The following is a 14,226-nucleotide window of genomic DNA, read 5'->3' as shown; positions in this document are numbered from 1 at the left end:
GTCAGGGTTAGAAAACTATACCTAGAGTAGAAAAAAAAAAACAGCTAGAGAGAGAGTTGGGTTCTCACCTCTCCGTGAAGCTTGACCTGGTCAGGGTTCCCAGGTGATGGTGGTAGCTGAGACCCCAGCATGATCAGTCAGGAGAAGATGAGGTCCCAATGGAACTGATGCAGATTTTGGATCCAGGCATCAGGACACTTACTTGAGCGTAGGTAGGGTTTTTTTTAGGGAAATAACAATGGTTCAAGGGAGAACACAAGATTTGTCTATGGGTAAACCAATGGCTCAAGGAAGTATACCAAAGTTGTTTTGTTCAGGCTAGACAATAGGAACTGATCATTACTGGCTATGGGCAGTGTTCCTTCAAGAGAGCTCACAATGCAATTAATCAGTTTCAGTATTTTGGATACCAATGAAGGATTTATTACTAGAATTGGTCTGATAACTACTGAGCTGGGTGTGTGCACGCATGGGTTCCTTAACATCTGCAGCAGAGATTCCCCATCATGCAGTGCTTCCCTGCTTTTCTGGTCCAAGAGTTCAATGCGGTTCTTGCCTTGGAATCTCTGTTTTCCATTCTGTATGCTAATGGAGATGCCTCCTTGTCCCATCTTCCATGCAAATGAGGTTAGGGGAGTTGCCTTAATCCTGTCACCTTTGTCTGGAGGGATTTAGGTGTGTCGCCCACTGACTTTTCATTGCTTTTGGTAAGTCGTTCTTCTGATAGGTTTTGAGTCAAGCAGAGGCTGAAGGGGAGGGCAGGTGTTCTTTTGTGAGTCATACAGGCTTGATTCTGCACCCTGGTTCCTCAAGAACACAGAGCTGACAGCTAACATATGAATATTTGAAAATAGAGCGCACATGAGTTCCGATCTGCCTCGAGAGCTGGGAATACCTTCGGGTGTCAACTTCAAACCTGCATAACACACTCCAGGATTGTTTTTTGTTTTTTTTAAACTTAACTTGATGTCTAAGCCTCTGAGATCTACAAATGCTTTTCTTCAAACCCTCTAAAAACAACCTCTGCGCTAAAATCAGATATGAGAGGTTTTGTCCTATGAAAGTTTCTATTTGTTCTAGAAAGTCTGAGTGATTGCAAATAGGGGTTAAGTATAAAAGTACTAGCTCAGCCTTAATCATGCTATCAGTATTGTAACTAACCTGAAAGTTGCTAAATCTTCTGATTTATAAAGCAGTGTGCAATAGCTGTATCCCATTAGTGGGATCTTGTCAGGCACATTGTGCTAATTTAATCGGTCTTGGTTGTATAATTTAAGCCCTGAAGTTGCCAAGGGAACTGTGTGGGCACATTCCTACATCTATATGGAGTCCAACTGTCTGCAATGGGGCGTAAGGTTAGACTGTAAGCATTCTGGGCAGGGACCATATCTGTGTTCGGTACAAGACGAGACCCATTGTTTGCGCTTAACAAGCAAATATAAATGGTTTTGAACTCTTTCCCTTCTCGTCATTCTAACAATAAACGTCCTCTCCCTGTTGATTTTTGGCCTCCCTTTTGCCTAATATTTTCTGTTGCTGTTTTTCCCAACGGCACAGGCACCAGAGCTGTAGCACTTTATTGCCTGTACCAGTCATGTGGCACTTGAGAAGGACTGTACAGAGCGCTGGGCCACTAGTTGCATCTAAGCACTTGTGCTCATTGTTTGTTTCTTTTTTTTATACAAAAGTAACTTGCTAGGTCCTGATCTCAGAAGGTGTTGCGCACCTACAACTTCCAGTGACTTCAACAGCAGTTGCAAGTTCTCATCATGCCTTGGAATCAGGCCCTTCCTGAGGATGCAAAGCCTTTATGGGTCCTTGAAAAGACTCTTCTTGACTTCAGTGGGCTTTGAGTCTGGCTCCTAGTTTATTGCTGTAGCAGTAAATATTGTGTGGGATGTTCAGGTAGCCTGAATGCAAATTCTACTCTGCTACTGTGACTAATGGAGCAGTGCACCTGTAATGGACAGCAGAAGGTGGGACTGTATTTTGTTTAACACCACCAGGCTGGTGTGTTTGCAGATTTTTAAAATTCAGTGATAAGTAAGAATAAGGTCATCTCTATTGCATGTATGTACAAGAGAACTATTAAGTAATACCCTGTGGGCCAAGCCCCACCAGATGCCTTAGGAACTCTAGGTTCTGACCGCTTCTATCATGACACAAGCTGGACCTATCTCCTTACAAAGTGACCAAAGCACTCAGTCTGGCTTAGCAAGGACTCTAGGAGCTTGGTGCTCATTTGTTTAGATGTAAGTAGCCTCCCTTTCTGACAGTGGGAAACCAGTGGTACAGGTTGTCTTCAGGGCAAGAAATAAAATACAGGAAACCAAACCTGATTTGTCACAGGGTGACTGGACCCTGCTGTCTCTGATTTTGGATGGGTGATGGGAGACCCATTGTGAATGAGACAATACTCCATTTACTAAATAGTACAGATGACCATTTCCTAACTCAAAAAACATTACAGCCAACACTGGGGAATTCTATAGTAGACCTTATCTTGACAGATGAAGAGGCACTGATCACAGAACTAAAAATTAACGGTAATATAGTGTGATGGTTCTTGGAGTATGCAGGACTGAGAGTCACTTTGTTACCTCCCCTTCACCTCCAGTGTGAGGGAGACTTGCTTATCCCTAAGTTGGGGGTCAGCTCCCTGCCACCAGCAGCCTATTAGCCACCCAAGCACTCCACTCTGAGCTATGCTAGCCCTTCCTTTACTTTGCACGTTAACAGTTGGTGCATCCCGGTCCCAGGGTCTCTGTGGAGCATTCCCCTGTAGTGTCCAACCTTGTACACACATAGAAATGCCAGGTCTGCTGTCCCCAAGGGACCAATGTACACGACAGCTTGTATGATTTAACTCAGGAAACAAGAATAAGTTTATTATCAAAGATGCAAGATTCAAGTAATAGTGAGAGACGATGCAGGAATGTCTGTGAAGGGAGGGCCCCTGCCTCATACTGAGAATGAGGGGCGATCAGCAGGTTATCTCAAGTGCTTATATATGAATGCACAAAGCCTTGGAAACAAGCAGGGAGAACTGGAGGTCCTGGTGATGTCAAGGAATTATGACGTGATTGGAATAACAGAGACTTGGTGGGATAACTCGCATGACTGGAGTACTGTCATGGATGGTTATAAACTGTTCAGGAAGGACAGGCAGGGCAGAAAAGGTGGGGGAGTAGCACTGTATGTAAGGGAGCAGTATGACTGCTCAGAGCTCCGGTACGAAACTGCAGAAAAACCTGAGTGTCTCTGGATTAAGTTTAGAAGTGTGAGTAACAAGAGTGATGTAGTGGTGGGAGTCTGCTATAGACCACCAGACCAGGGGGATGAGGTGGATGAGGCTTTCTTCCGGCAGCTCGCAGAAGCTACTAGATCGCATGCCCTGGTTCTCATGGGTGACTTTAATTTTCCTGATATCTACTGGGAGAGCAATACAGCGGTACATAGACAATCCAGGAAGTTTTTGGAAAGCGTAGGGGACAATTTCCTGGTGCAAGTGCTAGAGGAGCCAACTGGGGGGGGAGCTTTTCTTGACCTGCTGCTCACAAACAGGGAAGAATTAGTAGGGGAAGCAAAAGTGGATGGGAATCTGGGAGGCAGTGATCATGAGTTGGTTGAGTTCAGGATCCTGACACAGGGAAGAAAGGTAAGCAGCAGGATACGGACCCTGGACTTCAGGAAAGCAGACTTCGACTCCCTCAGAGAACGGATGGGTAGGATCCCCTGGGGGACTAACATGAAGGGGAAAGGAGTCCAGGAAAGCTGGCTGTATTTCAAGGAATCCCTGTAGAGGTTACAGGGACAAACCATCCCGATGTGTCGAAAGAATAGTAAATATGTCAGGCGACCAGCTTGGCTTAACGGTAAAGTCCTAGCGGATCTTAAACATAAAAAAGAAGCTTACAAGAAGTGGAAGGTTGGACATATGACCAGGGAAGAGTATAAAAATATTGCTCTGGTATGTAGGAATGAAATCAGGAGGGCCAAATCGCACCTGGAGCCGCAGCTAGCGAGAGATGTTAAGAGTAACAAGAAGGGTTTCTTCAGGTATGTTGGCAACAAGAAGAAAGCCAAGGAAAGTGTAGGCCCCTTAATGAATGAGGGAGGCAACTTAGTGACAGAGGATGTGGAAAAAGCTAATGTACTCAATGCTTTTTTTGCCTCTGTCTTCACTAACAAGGTCAGCTCCCAGACTGCTGCGCTGGGCATCACAACATGGGGAATAGATGGCCAGCCCTCTGTGGAGAAAGAGGTGGTTAGGGACTATTTAGAAAAGCTGGACGTGCACAAGTCCATGGGGCCGGATGCGTTGCATCCGAGAGTGCTAAAGGAACTGGCGGCTGTGACTGCAGAGCCATTGGCCATTATCTTTGAAAACTCGGGGGAAGTCCCGGATGACTGGAAAAAGGCTAATGTAGTGCCAATCTTTAAAAAAGGGAAGGAGGAGGATCCTGGGAACTACAGGCCAGTCAGCCTCACTTCAGTCCCCGGAAAAATCATGGAGCAGGTCCTCAAAGAATCAATCCTGAAGCACTTACATGAGAGGAAAGTGATCAGGAACAGTCAGCATGGATTCACCAAGGGAAGGTCGTGCCTGACTAATCTAATTGCCTTCTATGATGAGATTACTGGTTCTGTGGATGAAGGGAAAGCAGTGGATGTTTTGTTTCTTGACTTTAGCAAAGCTTTTGACACGGTCTCCCACAGTATTCTTGTCAGCAAGTTAAGGAAGTATGGGCTGGATGAATGCACTATAAGGTGGGTAGAAAGCTGGCTAGATTGTCGGGCTCAACGGGTAGTGATCAATGGCTCCATGTCTAGTTGGCAGCCGGTGTCAAGTGGAATGCCGCAGGGGTCGGTCCTGGGGCCGGTTTTGTTCAATATCTTCATTAATGATCTGGAGGATGGTGTGGATTGCACTCTCAGCAAATTTGCGGATGATACTAAACTGGGAGGAGTGGTAGATACGCTGGAGGGCAGGGATAGGATACAGAGGGACCTCGACAAATTGGAGGATTGGGCCAAAAGAAATCTGATGAGGTTCAATAAGGATAAGTGCAGGGTCCTGCACTTAGGACGGAAGAACCCAATGCACAGCTACAGACTAGGGACCGAATGGCTAGGCAGCAGTTCTGCGGAAAAGGACCTAGGGGTGACAGTGGACGAGAAGCTGGATATGAGTCACAGTGTGCCCTTGTTGCCAAGAAGGCCAATGGCATTTTGGGATGTATAAGTAGGGGCATAGCGAGCAGATCGAGGGACGTGATCGTCCCCCTCTATTCGACATTGGTGAGGCCTCATCTGGAGTACTGTGTCCAGTTTTGGGCCCCACACTACAAGAAGGCTGTGGAAAAATTGGAAAGTCCAGCGGAGGGCAACAAAAATGATTAGGGGACTGGAACACATGACTTATGAGGAGTGGCTGAGGGAACTGGGGATGTTTAGTCTACGGAAGAGAAGAATGAGGGGGGATTTGATAGCTGCTTTCAACTACCTGAGAGGTGGTTCCAGGGAGGATGGTTCTAGACTATTCCCAGTGGTAGAAGAGGACAGGACAAGGAGTAATGGTCTCAAGTTGCAGTGGGGAGGTTTAGGTTGGATATTAGGAAAAATTTTTCACTAGGAGGGTGGTGAAATACTGGAATGCGTTGCCTAGGGAGGTGGTGGAATCTCCTTCCTTAGAAGTTTTTAAGGTGAGGCTTGACAAAGCCCTGGCTGGGATGATTTAATTGGGGATTGGTCCTACTTTTGAGCAGGGGGTTGGACTAGATGACCTCCTGAGGTCCCTTCCAACCCTGATATTCTATGATTCTATGATAATGGAAACAAAAGATTGCAAAATGATATCCCATTGTCATGAATGTAAATGCACTTCCTGTTTACTTCCTCGTTGTCATCTTTGTTCTCCAAATATAGTCCAGCAAACCTTTGAAGTGTAGCTCAAGAAAAAGTTCATTTCCCCTAAGTGTTTCTCTACCTGTTAGTTCTTTTCTGAAATTCTTAGTCTTTCATCTGCATTCAGCTTAGATGGGTGATGGGAGAGCCATTGTGAATGAGATAATACTCAATTTACATTTCAATAGCGAGACAGGTGAATAAATATCCCTTGTCTGACAGAAAAACCTGTTTGTCAACTCTGCCTCAATACAGACTTTAAAACATATTTTCTGTATGTGTGTTTGTCCTCACATTGTATCTGTACATACATTTCACACTGGTATTAATGACCAGTGTCACCCTGCATTTCATTAAAGACCTCACATAACAGTTTTTGGTGAACCAGAATGTACATACCAGAATTAGCACATTCCTATAACCTCCTTGCCAGTTGGCAGGGAGGGGTTCTTGGGTCATGGGACTTAACTATGCACTTCAGTTTAAGTATGTGCTTAAGTACTTTGAATCAGGGCCAACTGCCTTTGACAGCTAATGGGTTGATCACATTTATAATATGCCAACAGAATAAAGTGCAGAACAATAATACACTTGGTGCCTTCGTAATGCTGAAAACAATTATGAGCCAAATCTGTTGAGAGGATGAATTTAATCAGGAATATAGGAGTGAGACATTGGAATTGTTTAAGTACACTTTACTAGATGACTAAAAAGCCATTTACGAAAAAGGTTGTATTGGTTTAAAAAAATGGTTTGGTTTAGAAGGGAAATGAACAAATGGAAGGAAAGGCAATTTGATAGTATTGACTATAACTCAGAAGCTAGAAATTGTAGAAAATTGATAAGGGAAGCAAAGGGACACAAGGTGAAATCTTTGGCCCACAGAGTTAAGGACAATAAGAAGGAGTTTTTAAAGTATATTGTAACAAAAAGAATTGTAACAATGCTATTGGTCCATTACTAGATGGAAACAGTGGAATTATCAATAATAAAGCAGAAAAGGCAGAAGTGTTCCATAAATATTTCTGTTCTTTATTTGGGAAAAAATCAGATGATGTAGTCATGTCATATGACAACACTCTTTCCACTCCACTAGTAGCTTAGGAAGATGTTAAACAGAAGCTACTAAAGTTAAACATTTTAAAATCAGCCGGTGCAGAAAATTTGTATCCAAGAGCTGGCTGAGGAGTTCACTGGACTGTTAATGTTGATTTTCAAAAAATTCTAGAAGACAGGAGGAAAGCTGATGTTGTGTCAATAGTTTTTTAAAAGGTAAATAGGACAACCCTGTTAATTATGTCTGTCTTTCTAACATCTATCTTGGATAAGATAATGGAGTGGTCGATACAGGACTCAGTTAACAAAGAATTAAAGGAGAGTAATATAATTAACAGCAATCAATATGGGTTTATGGAAAATTGATCCTGTCAGATTAACTTGATAACTTTTTAAATTAAATTACAATTTTTATTGATAACAGTAATAGTGGTGATATAATATACTTAGACTTCTGTAAGACATTTGACTTGGTACCACAGGATGTTTTGATTAAAAAACTAGAAAGATATAAAATTAACATGGCACACATTAAATGGATTAAAAGCTGGCTAACTGATAGGTCTCAAAACGTAATTGTAAGTGGGGAATCATCATCAACCGAGTGGTGTATTTCTAGTGGGATCCTGCAAAGATCAGTTGTTGGCCCTATGATATTTAAGATTTTTATCAATAACCTGGAAGAAAAAAGTTGTCACTGATAAAGTTTGCAGATGACCCAGCAATTGGGGGAGTGGTAAATAATGAACAGGAAAGGTCACTGATACGGAGCGATCTGGATTACCTGCTAAACTGGGCCCAAGTAAACAATATGCATTTTAATACTGCTATATGTAAATGCATACATCTTGGAACAAAGAACATAGGCCATACTTACATGATGGGGGACTCTATCCTGGGAAGTAGTGATACTGAAAAAGATTAGGTGGTCATGGTAGATAATCAGCTGACTGTGAACTCCCACTGTGATGCTGTGGCTAAAAGGGTTAATTCTATCCTTGGGTGCATAAACAGGGATCTCTCGTAGGAGTAAAGAGGTGATTTTATCTCTGCATTTGGCACTCGTGCAACCACTGCTGGAATACTATGTCTAGTTCTGGTGTCCACAATTCAAGAAGGATGTTGATAAATTGGAGAGGGTTTAGCATAGAGCCACAAAAATATTTAAAGGGTTAGAAAACATGCCTTATCGTAAGAGACTCTAGGAGCTCAATCTATTTAGCTTAAGAAAGAGAAGGGTAGGGGGTTATTTGATTAGAGTCTATAAGTACCTACATGGGTAAGAAATATTTAACAATGGGCTCTTCAATATAGCAGAGAAAGGTATAACACCGTCCAATGGCTGGAAGTTGAAGCTAGACAGATTCAGACTGGAACTACGGCATACATTTTTAACAGTGAGAGTATTTAACCAGAGAATCATAGGACTGGAAGGGACCTCGAGAGGTTGTCCAGTCCAGTCCACTGCACTCATGGCAGAACTAAGTATTATCTAGGCATCCCTGACAGATGTTTGTCTAACCTGCTCTTAAAAAATCTCCAATGATGGAGATTCCATAACCTCCCTCAGCAATTTATTCCAGTGCTTAACCACCCTGACAAGAAGTTTTTCCTCATGTCCAACCTAAACCTCCCTTGCTGCAATTTAAGCTCGTTGTTTCTTGCCCTATCCTCTGAGGTTAAGAAGAATAATTCTTCTCCCTCCTCCTTGTAACAATCTTTTATGTACTTGAAAACCGTTATGTCCCCTCTCAGTCTTCTCTTTTCCAGACTAAACAAGTCTAATTTTTTCAATGTTTTCTAGACCTTTAGTCATTTGTGTTGCTCTTCTCTGAACTTTCTCCAATTTGTCGACATCTTTCCTGAAATGTGGCACCCAGAACTCAAGACAGTATTCCAGTTGAGGCCTAATCAGTGCAGAGTAGAGTGGAAGAAGTACTTCTCATGTCTTGCTTACAACACTCCTGCTAATACATCCCAGAATGATGTTCACTTTTTTTACAACAATGTTACACTCTTGACTCATATTTAGCTTGTGGTCCACTATGACCCCCGGATCCCTTTCCGCAGTACTGCTTCCTAGGCAGTCATTTCCCATTTTGTATGTGTACAATTGATTGTTCCTTCCTAAGTGGAGTACTTTACATTTGTCCTTATTGAATTTCATCCTGTTTACTTCAGACCATTTCTCCAGTTTGTCCAGATAATTTTGAATTTTAATCCTATCCTCCAAAGCATTTGCAACCCCTCCCAGCTTGGTATCGTCCGCAAATCTTGTAAGTGTACTCTCTATGCCATGATCTAAATCACTGATGAAAATAGTGAACAGAACTGGACCCAGAACTGATCCCTGCGGGACCCCACTCCTTATGCCCTTCCAGCATGACTGTGAACCACTGATAACTACTCTCTGGGAACGGTTTTCAAACCAGTTTTGTAACAACCTTATAGTAGCTCCATCTAGGTTGTATTTCCCTGGGTTGTTTATGAGAAGGTCAGGGACGACAGTATCAAAAGCTTTACTAAAGTCAAGATATACCACATCTACCGCTTCCCCCCTAGCCACAAGGCTTGTTACCCTGTCAAAGAAAGCTATCAGGTTGGTTTGACAGGATTTGTTCTTGACAAATCCATGCTGACTGTTACTTATCACCTTATTACCTTCTAGATGTCTGCAAATTGATTGCTTAATTATTCGCTCCATTTTACAAATGGTTGTGCCATATTCTTCATCATCTAATGATTTTTAAACCAAGATTGGATGGTCTTCTAAAAGCTGTGCTCTAGGAATTATTTTGGGGATGTTCTATGGACTGTGTCATAGAGGTGTCCCTCAATAGTTCCTTCTGGCCTTGGAATCCATGAAAACCAAGGGGCCAATATACATGGACTGATTATCTGCTGCCCAATAGGCCTGAAGGGAAGGCATCTGGGCTTATAAAAGGGGAGAGAAGTGGGTTCCTAAAGGGACCTGAGTTAGGAGTGGAAAGCAGAAGAAACTTAGAATGCTGAAGAGAAAACTGCTCCTTAGGGAGGCAGGACTAGGCCCAGCTGAAACTGGGATGAAGACTTTGTAAGTCTGTGTTTTCTTTTGGAAGTCTGCATGAAAAACAACAAACTGGACCCCAGAAGAGGGAATGTTTTTAATATCTAGCCTGTATGGACTTTGTAAGGAAACTGAGGCAGGCCTCTTCAGACCCACACTTGGCCAGAAAGGGGGGTGCTTTGGGGCAGGCCTCTGCCAGGTTGCTAATTACTATGAAACCTGGCTTCCCCATAGTCATTGCCCCATTTCTCAAAGACAGAGGCTGTTTTGTTTTGTTTTTTAATTTCAGGGCAATGCCTTCCTGTGTGTCCCATTTCCCCACAACTTACTACCCCAGAAGCCTTGCTTTTCCTTCATTCACCCCAGAGACAGAAAGGGAAAGTGGTATGGAGTCTGCCCAATTGTATGCCTGGATTGTGGGAAACAGGGAGACATAATATGACTATTCCATGCTTGTCATGAGTGTTAGGTCTGCTACACTTCACAGGACCCCTTGGAAACAGGGGAAAGCCCAGACTCTTAAAGATACTGTGTTATGGAGGGATGAGCCCTGACTACTAGGGGATTGAGACAAAGGAGTGTAGGAATCCACTTTGGATGAAGCAAAAGTGGGCCCCAGAGCGGTTTGGGGGACACACAGAGGAATTGCCCTGAAAAAAATCTCAAACTTTAGGAAGTAGGATTATCCATGTGGGGAAGCCAGGCTTCAGAGGATCTAGCAACCTTACTCTAGGCCTTATGGCAAAGAGAATACCTGCCCTGTAGTGCCCCCTTCTGCCCAAGTGTGGCTCTGCAGAGGCCTTCCTCAGTTTCCTCTTAAATCAGGCTCCCTTAAAAAGTCCACAAGCCAGATATTCGTAACCTTTCCCCTTGCTGGAGTCCAATTTATTAAGTCCTGAACCAAATCTTTCAAAAGAAAACTCAAACTTACAAAGTCTTCATCCCACTTGCAGCTTGGCCCAGTCCATTTTGCTGGGAATTTGGCCATCTCCACAGGCCTTCCCCCTGCTGACTCAGGAGCCTTCTTGCTCCTTGCAGGTATCTGCTAATAACCTGCAACTGTCTCTCCTCTTTTAAGGCCCAGCTACTTTCCCTTACAGTCTAGGGAGCAGCAAGCACAGTGGGAGCCTGCTCATGAATCTAAAGCTGGTTGGAAAAGAATTCTTGTTCTTGTGAAAAAAATTGGAAAAGTTTCTGCTTTCATTGAAGTTTTGGGATTTTGTTGAAGTAAAAGTGTTTCTGATGAAAACTCAGCCACTGCTGAGAAACCAAAAAACCAAAACAAAAAAAACCATGGAAAACAGATTTCTAGAGGAAATGTCTAACTTTTGATGAAATAGGTCCCTCTCACCCATGCTTGCCAGCCATGCATTCCCAGGGGGCAGAGAATGGGCTCTGTCTTTACTTTAGTCATGTTACTTAATCCCCTTTCTGCCCTTGGGTGGGGCATATACACAGAGTCAAAGAAACCAGAAGATTAGGTTTACCAGGTGGCTCCTGAAAGCAGGCTGCATCTGGGGACAAAAAGACATGTAGAAATGAACTAGTTTAAGCTAACAATGGCCACCTGTAACAGATCAAGCACTCACTGGCACAGCATCTCCTGCTGGTCAGTCTAGGAATTAGCTCTTTCCAGTCTCAGAGTGCCTCCAGCTGGCCAATGTGTCACCTGCCACAGGCCCCATGTCCCTCCCAGACCCCAGTGCCCCTTACCCTTGGGGTGCTGCCCTATACTCTGGGTTTCCCCTCACAGGGGAACCCCCTCCTCTTTTGTCCACCTTGCCTCAGTGGCTACTGCCAGTCATCATCTAGCCCCCTTTCTCTGGGGCAAACTGCAGTCTGTAATGGCCACTCATCACTGGCAAGGGGGTTGGACCAGCTGCCTCTGCCTATCCCCAGGCTGCACCTCTGCAGCCCCAGTACCTCCTTAGGCCTTTAATAAGGCCTCAACCTGGGGAGTTGCCAGGCTGGCACTCGCCAGCTCCTTTTACTCTTCCCCAGCACTGCTCTGCCCAAGGTACCCTGTCTCCTAAGCAGCTAGGTCCTTCCCACTCCCCAGGAGCCCTTCTTATACTACCCAGCCGGGTCCTGATTGGCTGCCTCAAGTCCGCTCATGATTGGTTCCCTGGGGTAGCCGTTTCCCAGGGCTGTTTTTAACCCAGAGTGGGGTGATCACCCTGCTACACTGCCTATAAAAAAAATATTGCCAAGGTCAGTGGTGTTAAGCACTGAGCCAAAGCGAAATGGACTTAGGCACCTATTTTACTTTCAGCACATGTGTTAAGTATCTTGACTCAGGGCCCAATTGCCTTAGAGAGCTAAATACAGGTAGACTTAGTATTTTCTGTATTCAACACATTTGTTATAGCAGTTTTATGGAAATACAAGGGATTGCTTGAGATACACCTCTACCCCGATAGAACGTGACCCGATATAACACAAATTTGGATACAATGCGGTAAAGCAGTGCTCTTGGGGGCGGGGCTGTGCGCTCCAGCGGATCAGCACATCAGGCTCTGACATGCTGCTCTGAGCGGCGTGTTAAGGGTGCCGGGCCGGGTCCGAGGGCTTGGATAAGGGGCAGAGGGTCTTGGGGGGCGGTCAGTGGATAGGGAGCGGGGGGGTTGGATGGTTTGGAGGTTCTGGGGGCAGGGCAGTCAGGGGACGGGGAATGGGGGCGTTGGATAGAGCGTGGGAGTCCCAGGGAGCCTGTCAGGGGTTGGGGGTGTGGATGGGGAGCAGGGGGGTTGGGCAGGGGGTGGGGTCCTGGGGGTGATTAGGGATGCGGGGGGGTCTCTGGAGGGAGCGGTCAGGGGACAAGGAGCAGGATAGGGGGTGGGGTCTTGGGGTGGTTAGGGGCAGGGGGTCTCTGGATGGGGTAGTCAGGGGACAAGGAGCGGGGGGGGTTGGATGGGTCGGGGGTTCTGAGGGGTCAGTCAGGGGACGGGAAGTCACTATTAATAACGGAAATGCTGAAGGCCAAAGCAAGTTCGATATAACGTGGTTTCACCTATAATGCGGTAAGATTTTTTTGGCTCCCGAGGACTGCATTATATTGGGGTAGAGGTGTACTGAAGTAGCTCTGTTGGTCTTTGATGCAGCTGCCCATAAATTACTTAACAGATTAGGGGATGGGCAAGTCCTTAATTCTGCTTGCTTGTTTCGGAGTTACAAACATTGTAAGTGGTGGGTGCAGAGGAGACCCGTGCCTGCAGATAGTGGGGTTGGGGAAAGGGGGGGGGAAACAGCAGTGTTACTGAGCATGCTCAGTACAAGCCAAGCAGCAACCCCACATGCCCGCTCCCCACTTGTCATCTTTGGGAGGATGCATCTTGAAAATCACCAAAAAATGTGTTACATAGTTTATGGGCAATCCCAATGAAACTACCAAAGGTTAAGAGGGCATCACTGGTTTAGCAAAGTAAAATTTTAAACCATCACATTATATTAAAAAAAAAAACATTTGGCTTTCTTGGCAGCAAGCATCTTTCCCAATGATTTGGTGCATTCTAAACATGTGGCTCATCACACGGCCAAAAATATTTCTTCTCCATTGGTATGCAGTGGAAGGGGAATTAGGCACAAGAAAGGCATTCAGGAGATAGCAAGAGTTTAATTGAAAAGACCAAGGAGAAGCTTTCATCGTGTATCTATGCTGAACAACATTGGACGTGCCATTGAGGGGCAGATAATTATTTATTTCTTCACTTTGATCATAAAATTACCAGGAAAGGCTTAATGGAGTTATAAATATCTTGTTTCCATGAGAGTCGTGGGAAGATAATTATAGTGCTGAAGTCTTTACAAAGATAATACCATTCTGTACATACGCTGCTTGAGAAGGCACAGACCCATGGATTACGTATGGAACTAAGAGTCTGGAAGCCTGGGTTCTGTTCCCAGTTCTGGGGCTGACTTTCTGTGTGCCTTTGGGCAAGTCACTTCATCTTTCTGTGGCTCAGTTTCTCCTCTGCAAAATGGGGATAATGATACTCACTATTGTGAAGCAATAGGCTATAGGTTAGAATTGCTAAGTATTGTCCTTATTTAGCAAGGCACTCAAGCATGTTCTTAACCTCTATTGAAATCTATAAGACTTCAGTATGTCCACATAGCTCGCAGCAGTGAGCCTCCCAGCCCGGGTGGATGGACCCGGGCTTGTGGGCAGAGCCGTCGCTAGGGTACAACGAATTGAGGCGACCGCCCTGGGCCCCGCC

This window comes from Lepidochelys olivacea (genome assembly GCF_965140295.1).
Source record: "Lepidochelys olivacea isolate rLepOli2 genome assembly, chromosome: 3".
NCBI classification, from domain to species: Eukaryota; Metazoa; Chordata; order Testudines; family Cheloniidae; genus Lepidochelys; species Lepidochelys olivacea.
The sequence above is the reverse complement of the archived record's forward strand: the minus strand, read 5'-3'. Positions refer to the sequence as shown.